Source organism: Equus przewalskii, chromosome 17 (assembly GCF_037783145.1).
Source record: "Equus przewalskii isolate Varuska chromosome 17, EquPr2, whole genome shotgun sequence".
Taxonomy (NCBI): domain Eukaryota; kingdom Metazoa; phylum Chordata; class Mammalia; order Perissodactyla; family Equidae; genus Equus; species Equus przewalskii.
The window spans coordinates 44,169,894-44,183,084 of NC_091847.1; positions in this window are offsets into that span (position 1 = coordinate 44,169,894).

The window sequence follows — 13,191 nt, forward strand, 5'->3', positions numbered from 1 at the left end:
TCAGCAGACATCAGGTCTACCACCCATCTTATTTGCTTTCTGGAATGGAAAGTTTGACAAGAAGCTGAGATCTTCTATACTAATTAAATATAACCTTGAATTTAGGACCCATACAGAGTAGATCAGCCTTTTTCAACTACAGAACAAGTTTCTCCATTATCCCAAGGATGGCACATAGCTAATTGCATTCTAGACTCTTATGAGATAAGTAAATTCATTACATACAATAAGCATTAGGGCTTAATTCTCGAAACTTCCTGAGAAGGGCTGGTCTAGATTGGCCTTTCAGATTATATTCAACAATCTCACAAAGTAATTAACAAATAAGAAAATCCCTTCCCTCTTCTGTAGTCTTTTTGCCTTTGGTAATGTAACAACATTTCCCCTGGAATATATAGCACCAACCAATTTTTATGGCCATCTCAAGTCACCCCATCATAAACATTTCGTATATCCAACACCACAGCACCTTACCTGTGCTAATGACACACACTTCCATCCCTTATCAGGTACCACTATTAAGTTATATGCATGCAGATAGCATACTTTACATTTTAATATCTTTCTACCTCTCTCAGCACGTAGTACCTAGCTTTTAAAGTGTAAGAGATTACAGTACACATTAACTGAATAAATGAATGAATGAATGAATAAATAAATGAAATCAAGAGAATGGGCTAGTCCTGGGGTTTTTTTTTTTCCATTTCTCAATCTCCTTTCTTTCTTTTTTTTTTGAGGAAGATTAGCCCTGAGCTAACTACTGCCAGTCCTCCTCTTTTTTGCTGAGGAAGCCTGGCCCTGAGCTAACATCCGTGCCCATCTTCCTCTACTTTACATGTGGGACGCCTACCACAGCATGGCCTGCCAAGCGGCACCATGTCCGCACCCAGGATGACCCGCGAACCACGGGCCTCTGAAAAGCGGAATGAGCGAACTTAACCACTGTGCCACTGGGCCAGCCCCCTTTCAATCTTCTTTCTTAAATTTAATATGAATTTAAATATGAATAAAAATAGCTACCCAATACAAGTGTACTGATTAAGGGTTTACAAATCATTTTTTTTTTTATATGGGCATCAAAAACTTCTACCTGCAAATTCCTGATCTTCTCATCTCAGTTGATGGCAATTCCATGGTTTCAGTTTTTCAGGCCATAAACTCTGAGCCATTCTGTGCTTCTTTCTTTCTCTCATACCCTTTATCCTATCCATCAACAGATTATGTCAACTCTTCTGTTAAAATAGATCCAGATCATTTATCACCACTTTCACTATTACAATTACCATCTTGTTTCAAGGTACCATCATCCACCCCCTAGATTATTCTAATTGTCTCCTAACATCTCTCTCTGTTTATTGCCAGAAATATTCTGTGGCAACATCACTTGATTCAAGTCATTCCTCTCTCCAAATCCTCCAAAGATTTCCCATGTCATTACAATGGCCTATAAAGTCCAAAATATCTGCCTGCCCCTCTTCACCCTTCTCATCATCTGCCGCTATGCCTCCTCCCCTTCTCTGTCATCAGGCATTTTAGTCTCCTTGCTTTTCTTCCAACCAGGCACCCTCCTGACTCAAGAAATGCCTTGAGGCCTTTGCACTAGCTCTTCCCTCAGACTCGATTGGGAATTCCCAGCATAGATCTGAATAGGGGCTTGCTCCCTCACTTTCTTCAGATTGCTGTTCAAATATCACCTTACTATTAAGGCCTTTAGAGATGTTTAAATCTGTTTTTTCCACAACTAGTTTAATCCAGCTAATTTTTCAAGACAGTTTTAAAACAGAGAAATTATAAAAGTTGTGAATTATTTATCACCATATCAGGGGAAAATCAAACATTGATATAGTTTAGGTGCATTATATGACAACATAATGTAGGAATGCTATGGCTTCCTTGGAGACTGCTAAAAAAAACATTTCCCACTGGAGCTTTTTCTGTCTTGTTGCTTTCATAAATGGGGAGAATGCCTACAAAGGGTTCTCCAGAAGGTTATTGACAACCAATTGAAATGGTTTCTACCACTCCAAATTAGTTTCAAACGTTGATTCTACCCACTCTATTTTTCTATAAGGAAGGAAGGAAGGGAAAGAAAAAAGTCAAAGAAAAAACTTTCATTTACTACTTCCACGTAGTCAGACAAATCAGATGGACAACAAAAATTCATTGAGCGGCAAAAGGTTTCCCCCTAAGCTTTTGTTTTTGTTTGTCTTCTTATTTCTTACTGGTTTTACCCACACATTGTAATGTCCTGGCACAGCACAGCTGATAACAGCCTGTTGGCATTAAAACAATTTCTGGAAAATATTTCAATTTTGCCAAATTCTTACAACCTAACATGTTCTGGGGCCTGAACCAAAGCTAATTTTTGTGGTTGAAGGAAAGACTTTGTAGTAGCAACTTCCCCTCATGAGAGGTTTCAGATATTTTTAAAAAGTTCTTCAAAGAAATCCTGAAAATCGGATCTGGATGGAATATTGGCTGATTCACACCCTCATTTTAAAGATAAGGGCAGAAAGTCTTGGCGAGATTAAATAATTTGCCCAAGGCACGAGATTTGTTACCAGTGAGCTGGGAATAAAACTCAAGCTCCTTAGCATTCCCCGTTCCTTCTGCTTTTCTGTGTTTGTGCCTTTTTCACAACTGTCCAATTCTGGCACTCACATTGAAAATCCAAGTAACATCAACCCTACTGCCTAGGCAGTTGCCATCCAAAATTTGAACCAAATGGGTAACATGAAAATAATGATAGTCGTAATTATGATGAAATGTATTTTCCAATTTACAATTTAAAATCTCCCAAGTGTTTTCAAATCTATTATCTTATTTTACCCTCAAAAGAGTGCTCTACAGATTACATAATAGGAAACACTGCATAAATATTAAGAGATAACATTTAAATACTCTAGTGTGCTCTCTGGGGGATGGTCAGGAAAGAAAAGTCACCACATTTCTTACATGTGTGAACAAGATGGTGTTCTCCCCACATGGACTGAGTGCCACTAAACTGGTTTAATTATCAATTTTTATATATGTGTGTGTATCTATTTATATACACATATGTATGTATGTGTGTATATGTGTATACATATACATATATATACAACGTTTCTCTTCTCTGTTCTCATAGTCATATTTGGAATTCTCTAATGCTCTTTGTTATATTCCATGTGTCAGCACACGCGAAAGCCATCTCAGGGCTCTGGAAATGGCAGAGAGTGAATAATTAAGATCAGCCATCAAGACATTGACATGTCATTCACTGGTAACAGGGAGGGACGGGATGCCAATAGTACTTTCTAAATATGCCACCAAGGGAGGGATTTCCTAGATCCTTAATAAAATTGGCCCCCATACATAATGGATACTACCAGTCAGTACCTGCTTTCCACTGCATAGCTTATGTCAAAATTTTGAAGGGGAAAAAGAAGAAAAGAATATTGTTCATTTGCTTATAGAGGAGACAACTGTCTATTTTGTGAAATTTGAATGGAGTGAGGCAGGGCCTCTGGCCAAAAGTATATCCCTCAATACCTGTCATACTGCCTGAAATCCCACCATTATCCACTCAGTCCTCTGTGTCTTGAATCTTTTTCAAGGCTTAAGCAAATCCATTAAAACGCATATATACTTAAAAGGGCCACAATCTTCTCATAGATTAGGCCCTGAATTAATGGGACCTAAGATAAACCAGGGATGAGGGGAGTGATAGTAGATGGGTATTTTTTAAATAATACAATTCAAATATATTTCCAGATGTGGAAAATTGCCAGGGGCCATTAGACGTATCAGAATGTTGAGTGGGTCTTTTCTGTTTGCCTCCAAATGGGCACTAGAAGTCCACAGTTGAAAATAACAGACAAAAAAACACTCAAATTTTAAAGGAAATCACCAACAATCAAGTCTAGGCAGCCTGATCCCAGGATGACAGGAGTTTGGCACCCTTAACAAATAACCGGAACCTGGCTTTTGAAAGGGAACCCAGAGCCAATCCTTTATAAAATTTTAAGCCTACTTATTCTTGCTGATGGTGGGAGGGTCCTGATTTTTTTGTTTCCCCTCTCTGAGATGCTGCATAACTACCAACAAAGTTTTAAAAGCTGGTTATACAACGATATATACACCTTATTTTTTTCTCATAAAAGTCAAATGTCATGTTAGGCTTACCACCAATGAAGACCTAATTCTAATTGATCCAATATCATTAGTGCTCAGATTTCTAAAATCTAAAATGTTTAACATCTGAGAAATTAGATGATGTAGAATTACATCATTTTGTACGAGATTAGGAAGATAAGGTGGAAAAAGCACTGTGAAAACCCCTGGAGGAGGAACTGGCGTCAACACGATCATGGGAACTGCTACGTACGACCACCAGCCTTGTGACACCCCCTCACATGCCAGCAGCCTACTGTGCCTCCCGGACAAGCCAAGAATGAGTGTCCCCACATTTTATTGCTTCTGCTCATTTGGCCACTGGTAAGTGGGGAGGAAACAGTCATCCGGATCCTCTATAGGAAATCCTACTTGTGATTGGATCAAACTTTGACTGGGTTTGAGAACATGTCACAGTATCACAGAGAAAGACGGAGAGAGCAGAGAAAATCCAAAATGCGGTGGAACCTAATACATACTCTCTCTGATAAAACTCCCTCAGTCGGACCAAACTGTGACGCTCGTTTGGAGAAAAGATGTTCTACGACCCCCAAAGGGACAATACTGCCACCAGGGATAGATTCTACAAACTTAGATAGATGGAGTGGGGAAAAGATCTATTCAGTCATTTCCTGGTGAATTTCCCGGCACTTCCATAAATGTCAATGAACACTAGTCTAAGGGGTATGTGATGTTCTAATATATTTTGGTATAAAAGTTGTAACCAGGAGAGTCTTAAAATAAAAGTCCTGGAGGGAAATGTGTGAGTCTGTTGAAGAAGGCAGCATGTAACTGCAGAGGAGCGATTCTCTCTAATCTGCTAAAGCCGATCAAATAAACTTTTTCATTGACACAATTATTAAATCACTGGTTAGTGTGTGACATGGTCTGTATCGGTTGTCTTTATTGCAGGTGAATGGTAGCCATTGCCAGCTGTTTCTGTGGCAAGTACTTCAGCTACAGAAAAGATGGCATTGTGCCCAGATGCAGCCTGGGAGCCCCACCGCTTCAAAGTGTTTTTTGTTCCCCCAGTGAGTGCTTTCCCCTGTCATTACATGGTTTCCCCTCACTCTCATCACTACAACAATAGAATCTATAAAACCAAACACAGAAACAAAGGGATAACTTATTGGCAAGTAATGAAACACAGAAAGATTGTTCAAGCGGTGTAAACACAGAAAGGCTTTGGACCAGTTTAAATGATCTACTTGTATTCCATCGCCCCATAGTGAACACAGGTGAGAAGGCCAGTGTCTCAGCTTCATGAAAATTACAGGATCTTTGCCTTAAAGGTTTGCTCTCCTGTTGCTGCACACCTCAAACTCTTTTTGGAGTGCTGGTTTGCTTTCTGTCCTCTTGTCCAAATTCTACCTATCGAGGCTGGTTTATCTCTCAGCTTTTTTAAGAAACTTGCAGGCTCTGCTGAGCTTTCCTTTCTTTTCGTTCCTCCAATAACTTAGGTGTGTGCCCTTCATTTGGCCAGCAGGCACTAGGGCAAGTAAGGGAAATTTCAGGAATCCACGCTATGTCACAAATAAACAAAGACACTTTCCTCTGATCCCAGATGTACACCCAGAAACTTTCTCAATCCACACTTCAATTAGCTCCATCAATTCTCAACATTGGCAGGTGAGAGGAAACCTGTTTACCATCCCTAGTGCTGAGGAAATAGGACAGGTCTCGGCATCAGTTCAACCAGGATCCAAATCACAGATCAAAAGATGTGAAACCAGGGTTTTTGTGTTTCTTTTTTAATCTCCTGAGACTCGATGTTTTAATCCTAGAACAGAAATGATATAATCTTTTTCACAGTGTGAGTTAGGCCCAGTACCTGGTACACAGTAAGCACTTAATATATGAACATGTCCTATCTCCAGACCCCCGACCAACAGCACTCGTTGTGCACTGCTAATTAGGTCTTATCTCTCTGTAAGTTCCTTGAGGATAGGGCTACAGAAGGTTCTCTATGCTACAGCTTAAACTGTATACATAGGCTGTGAAGTTTATAGCCTTTTTCCTAAAACAGCAGGTATAGACTGAAAGAAACATAGGTAATTTTGTGAATGGAAATAGGAGATTAATGAGCTAACACTTTCAGGTAGCTGATTCCAGCATTATGATCATTCTCTACAGATTCTATGATATGAAAACCTTAGAGAATAAAATAAACTCCTGCCCATTTTTGGCCCAGATATACACAATCTTCATAATCTGCTTGAAGACCCCTGTCTGAGAGAATTCTGATGCATTCTTTTAATGCCTCCGTAAAGTCTGCTCAAGCTAGGAGATGAGCATCCTGGTTTGGTCAGGCGCAGCCTTGACAAATAGCAAGTAGAGAACACATCTACCATGCTAGCTTGATGCATTCTGCCAAAGTGTGTTGGAGAACCATTTTGAAAGAGGTTTGGAGTTAGCACAGATATCGGGCTATTCTTGAGAGAAGGTCTAACCTATCATGAATTTGAAATTGCTCCTCTGACCAAAGCCAGCAGGATTTTTTAATGCTTTCATGTCATCCCTCCACAATGTGTCACCAAGTGGGCAGGTTACTATATATGGTCCAAAACGTATTAGAGATCAATTTCTTTAATTCAAACATCTCCACTCCTTCTCTCTTTTGAAATCCAGCTTGTTATGCAAATAGAATTTCAAATTTTGCAAGTTAAAAGTCCTCTTTGTTTCTACATATAGTAAATGCAAAACCCCCAGTCACTGCGAAATAGATTAAGTAATCATAGAATCACAGAATTTTCAGTGCTGGAAGGCACCTTAGAGATCATCTAGTCCAGCCCCCTCATTTTAACAGATGAGGAGACTGATGTCAGCAGAGGATTATAGCCTCCAGAGTAAAACAGAGTTCATTAACTCATCTTAGAAACGACCTGTTTTTGTTGTTAGAATAAATGATTAAATGATTCCAATTTCATGCCATCTCCTTTACTCAGAAAGTTTACCATTCGCCTTTTCCTTTTGTCTGTGTAACCATGACAATTGCTGGGAATAATATAGCCATCAGTATAAAAATAGCCTCATTAGCATCAACAAGGAGCTCGCCAATCAGCTTGGACCTATTAAAGGGCTGATAACCACCCAGGCCATATAGCTAGCAACACAGGCTCTCCTGACTCCTCCCTTAGGCTGGCTCTTTCCTCTTCTGAGGCTCTGTCCATCACAGTTTGACAGCTGGGATTTACAAGTGGAATCCTACCTGAGAAAGCTCTGTTCTCAAGCAGGCTCAATTGGATCTTGCTCTGGGATTTCTGGCCTGCCTCTGCTTTTACGAATGTCTAAAACAAAAGTGAACTGTGTATACAGCAGAGGACAGAGAAAAATTAGATACAGTTTAAAAATGGACACACTCATTAGCAGAAATCCTTTCAAGAGGATTTGGTGTTTGTTTTGGGTTCTTCGTTTGATTTTTTCACTGTCACTCCCCACCCTACCATGAGCAATTTGATGATTTATGCCAGTTTCTATAGATTTGACTACACTAGAGAACGGTTGGTCAAGGTATTTTCATCACACCTCTGCCCTTCCCCCCAAAAAAGCACAAACCAGATAAAAATGAAAACTGGGAAACAAAACCAGGAAAAAGTAGAAAGAGGCTTTAAACGCATTTTAAATCATTGGCTAAATTTCACTAAAGGAGAAAATTAAACTGAGTTGTCCAGTTGAACTACATGGAAGGAGGGGGAGCCTGATGGAATGGCGCTCAGCAAACTGCCTCTAGATTAAAGATCACAAAATATACCACAGCCTTAAAAATAGATAAATGGATCAATGGAGCACAATGGAGAGTCCAGAAATAGATCCATACATATGTGATCAATTGATTTTTGACAAAAGTACAAAGGCAATTCAGTGCAGAAAGAATAGTATTTTTAAGAAGTGGTACTGGGGCAATTGACTAGCCAAAAAGATGAATATTGATCCATATCTTTTACCATACAAAAATTTTTAATCAGAATGGATCATAGACCTAAATGTAAAAACTAAGCCCATAAAACTTCTAGAAGGAAACATAGGAAAAATTTTGTAACCTTGAATTAGGCAAAGATCCACAAAAGATAAAATTGATAAATTGGGCTTTATCAAATTTAAGAACTTCCCTTCAAAGACACCATAGAGAGAATTCAAAGACAGCCACAGACGGGGAGAAAATATTTGCAAATCACATTTCTGATTCAAAATTTATAAATAACTCCCAAAATTCAATAATAAGAAAACAATCCAATATAAAAAAAGGAGAAAAATATTTGAATAGATACTTCATAAAAGGGGTTATCAGGACACCAAAGAGGCACGTGATAGTCATGAGAAAAATCAAAATTATGATAAGATGCCACTACATCACTCTTTAAATGGTTGAAATTAAAAAGATCAGCCATACCCAGTGCTGGTAAAGATATGGAGCAATTAGAACTCAAACACTGATAGAAAGAATGTAAAATGGCACAACTACTTTGGAAAACAATTTGGCAATTACTTAAAAAGTTGAGCATTTACTTATCTAGCCATTCCACTTCTGGTATTTCCCCAAGAGAAATGAAAGCATATGTCCACACAAAGACTTATATTTTGATGTTCATAGCAAATTTATTCGTAATAGCCAAAAATTGGAAACAATCCAAATATCCATCAACAGGTGAATGGATAAGTAAATTATGTTATACCTGTAAAATGGAATCCTACTCAGCAAGGAAAAGGAACAAATAATTGATACACACAACAGCATGGACGCTACTCAGGTAGAAAAGATGCCTTCACTGGGGTCGAAATGTTTGCCTTGAAAATAAAACTCAAAATAATTATGCTGAGTGAAAGAAGGTAGATCAAAACAACACCAAAAAAGAAAGACTACGTACTGTATGATTTCATTTACATAAAATTCTAGAAAATGCAAATTAATCTCTGGTGACAGACAGCAGATCAGTGGCTGTCTGGGAATGAAGAAGGGGTTGGGTGGGGATAGAGCATAGGAGGGGAAAGGGCAGGATTACAAAAGGGCACAAGGAAACTTTGAGGGATGATAGACATGTTTATTATTTGGGTTGTGGTGAAGGGTTTTCTGTTTTTTGGTTTTTTTTGTTTTTTGAGGAAGATTAGCCCTGAGCTAACATCTACCGCCAATCCTGCTCTTTTTGCTGAGGAAGACTGGCCCTGAGCTAACATCCTCGACTTTACATGTGGGACGCCTGCCACAGCGTGGCTTGACAAGTAGTGCGTAGGTCTGCACCTGGCAAGCCCTGGGTGGCTGAAGTGGAACCTGGGCAACTTAACCATTGTGCCACCAGGCCAGCCCCTATGGTGAATGTTTTGTGGATGTAAATATATGTCAAAACTTATCCAATTTTACAGTTGTTAAAAATGGAGGGGTAATAAAAATAAATATACCATGGACTGATTTATTGATATGATTCCCTTTGACGATTATGGAGTACCAGTTTTGAGGACACGGGTCAAGGAGAAGTCAAGTATGAGGAAAGAGTGACTAAAGAATATTTAACCAAGGGGCCCTCTAATATTCCCAGTTTAGGTATCTGAGGTCCCTTCTTTCAGCTTAATTTGGGAATCACTCTCTAGAGTACAGCTTCTGAAAGCAGCAATATTGCCAATTGTTTCTTTCTTTAATTTATCCTCACCACTTCAAGCATTGCCCTCTACTGAGCACTTACTCTGTGCTTAGCATCTTACCAAGCACTTTACATACCTTTTCTCACTTAATCTTTCCAGCAAGTGTTACTGTACCCATTTTACAGATGAGGAAACTGGGGCTCAAAGAGATAAATAATATGCTCAGTCATACAACCAGTAAACGTCAGGTGAAGCCAGGAATCACAAGCAAGTCTGACTGTAGAATGCCGTGCCCTAAAAAGCTGCTACTTATTCAGAAGATAAGAGGAATATATTGGATGTGAAAATAACACCAAGTGCTTTCGACTGAATTAACCTGTCTCCTTGAAGGGGCCGCCCTGCTGCAGTATGTGATCTCCTCTTCATACAGTTCAACAAAATGCACCCTACTCCAAAATCAGCAGAGTTTACTCTTGAGGGCATGGATAGATGGGGAAAAGCCTGCTTCTCCCTGACAATAGAATTTAAAGACATGAAATCATAAATGAAGGTAAGTAGAGATAAGTGAAGACAAATAAGGAAGGCAGAGAGAGGAGACACAGAGCCACTAAAGGGTTTCACATACAGCTGTGCAATGTTTGCGCTACACGGGGCGTGTGACCGAAGGACCAAGTCGGGTTTGTACCCCGACTTCTCTCACCAAATCTGGGCTTGTGCCCTCACCCAGGGCTTCACTGGCAAAGGAAAGGGCACTTTAAAAACATCTGCACAAAGCTGCGACATGAGCTAGGGGTGGCCTTGATGAACAGATTTCCTTTGTTTGTCTTTTATTCTTTTACTATCTTCCAAACTCATGTCATTACATTACTGCTCTGGATTTTGCATTATTCATGTCAAATAATCCACTAAATAATTTGTCCTAGAAGGCATGATCTGAGTCAAGGTAGCCTACATAAAAAAGAAAAAAATAATGGCATAAATGATAAATGAAATAAAGATTTTTTTAAAGAAATTTTACGGTATTTAATTAATCTACCAGTTTTACTAAGTTGCTTTCAAGTGAAATGGCTCTTTACCAGAGCCTTTTGAAAAGGTTAGAAGTGAATTCCCTGAGCTACAATCATTAGCATATAGATGTCTCTAAGTGTTAATTTCTGTTTTCACTGAATGAATGTAATTTAAAATGAGGCCCTTTCAAATCAGTTAACTTCGGCCATTTGAGAAAGATAAGAAAAATGGACTCAAGCATGAACCGCCAGCAGAACCTGCTTCTTCGGGATAAGTACTATACACGCCACGGCCACGCACTACTTTGGGAAATTACAGATCTGTTCAGAAAGCGAAAGAGGGTGTGAGGTGAGCAGGTTAAAAGGACCCCAAACATTTGCTTTCGATTTAGTTAATCATGAAAAGGAACTTGAAAATGAATACAGAAATCAATTTTGGAAAATAGGACAGTTGTGTCTCTACAGAAAAACCCAGCAATATTGTTGATGAAATCCAGCAACACCACCTTTTCATATCTGCACAGTGCTTGGCACTTAGAGGTCACTCAACACACTTTTTCTGAGTTGTGTTGTCATAAAAGGAAATATATGTCTAATTGTGATCTACAAGATCGTTAAGTCCTTTATTTCGCTCATGCTCCCATTACAACTCCTTTTTATAGCAGGAACCCTTTAAAAATATAAATGAGATCCTGTCAGTTTGTACCTACAACACTTCAATGACTTCCCTTGTTCTTTCTTAGAATAAAATTCAAATTCTGACACATAGCCCATAGGAGCCTACACAATCTATCTTTGGGACCCCCTCTCACTCTCATCCCCACTAGGCTCAGCTACGTTGGTTTCCCTCAGTGTTGCACACACACAGCCGTGTCATACCTCGAGGGCCTTACGCTTAGTCCCTCACTAAATGGAAGATTCTTCCTCTAAGGTCTCCTATGGGCAGCTCATGGTCATCCCTCAAGCCTCAGATCAAATATCTCATGCTTAGGGAGGACTCTCCTCCTCAGCCAACCTAAAGTGACCCAACCCCAGTCCCCCAGTGGTTCCACATCTAATCACTCTCCTTCCATCATTATACTTTTCAAAATCTGACAGTATAGTTCTTTTTTAATGTCTGTCTTTCTGGCATAAATGTAAGGATATTGTGAGCGCAGGGAGCTAATCTCTTATTCACAGCCATATCCCTGGAGCCTAGAACACTGGGCGCAGTGCCTGATCTTTTATAGGAAATCAAAGAATATTCCCTGACATCATCAATAAGTGAATGGCAGACCGATGGATTTACCAGTCCCACTCTAGATTTTTGTAATGGTCTGTAGACCTAAACATGCATAAAGCCCATTACTCATACAGAACAGGTTAAATTAGAAAGACTGTAGAAGCATTGCCTTCAAGGTGCTATTTTTAAAAGCCAGGTATTACCTATATTTCCCCACAGCAGTTAGCACACGGTAGCACAGTTGCACTATCACACGGTGCCGACCTGTCTGCCACATTCACACTAGACTTACCTATTTGTGGGACCACTCCCATACCTTACGTTGTAACATGTGATAGGAAAGAGATCACGTCCGGTTCAATTTTGTATCCTCCAGAGTGCCTTGCCCATAACAAATGCACATTGAATATTGAATTAGTCTTCACCTTCACCAGAATTCAGACGCACTGCCATTTGGAGTCCTTCTCTAAATCGGCTTCCAGCAGTCATCGTTCTGCTATTGCAAGGAAAAAGGCAAGTCTTAAGTTGATGGACCCTCATAAATGTATGAATCTTTCAGCTGGGGCTCCAATTCATGTGACTAATTCATCTAATAGATCTCTTTGAGACTAGACTAGAACTATCGATTCATTCATTCAATGAATGCTATTGAACACTTACACACCATGTTCTATACAGTAAGCTAAGTGTTGACTATGCAGTGGTAAATATGGCAGATTAGGGTCCCTCTTAGAACTTACAGTCTAATAGAGAAAAAAGACCATACACAAGTAAACTAACAAAAACCCATAATTCAAATTAGGAAGAGTTTTATGAAGATATGAGTGAGACTAGTGATAGAGAATAGGATGTAGAGGGATAAAGTAGCTGGGAAAGGCTTCTCTAAGATGTCATTTAAAAGGATACCATATAGACGAGAAGAAAGGCCTCATATCTACATCTGGGGGAAAAGTATTCTGGGTAGAGGAGCAGCATGTGTTGCAAGCCTGATGTGGGATAACTCTGGGTGCACTGAGGGATTAAAGAGGCCCCTGGGCCTGGGAACATACTTAGAAGAAGAGTGGATGACATTGCAAAGGGAAGCAGAGTCTGGATCATGTAGGATCCTATAGGTCAGAGCAATAACTCTAGTATATTCTTATTGCAATGCAAAATGGAAAGCCATTGAAGAGGTTCAAACAGAGGCGAGATAGGCTTTATTCTCATTTAAAGATATTCCGGCTGACTTGTGGAGAA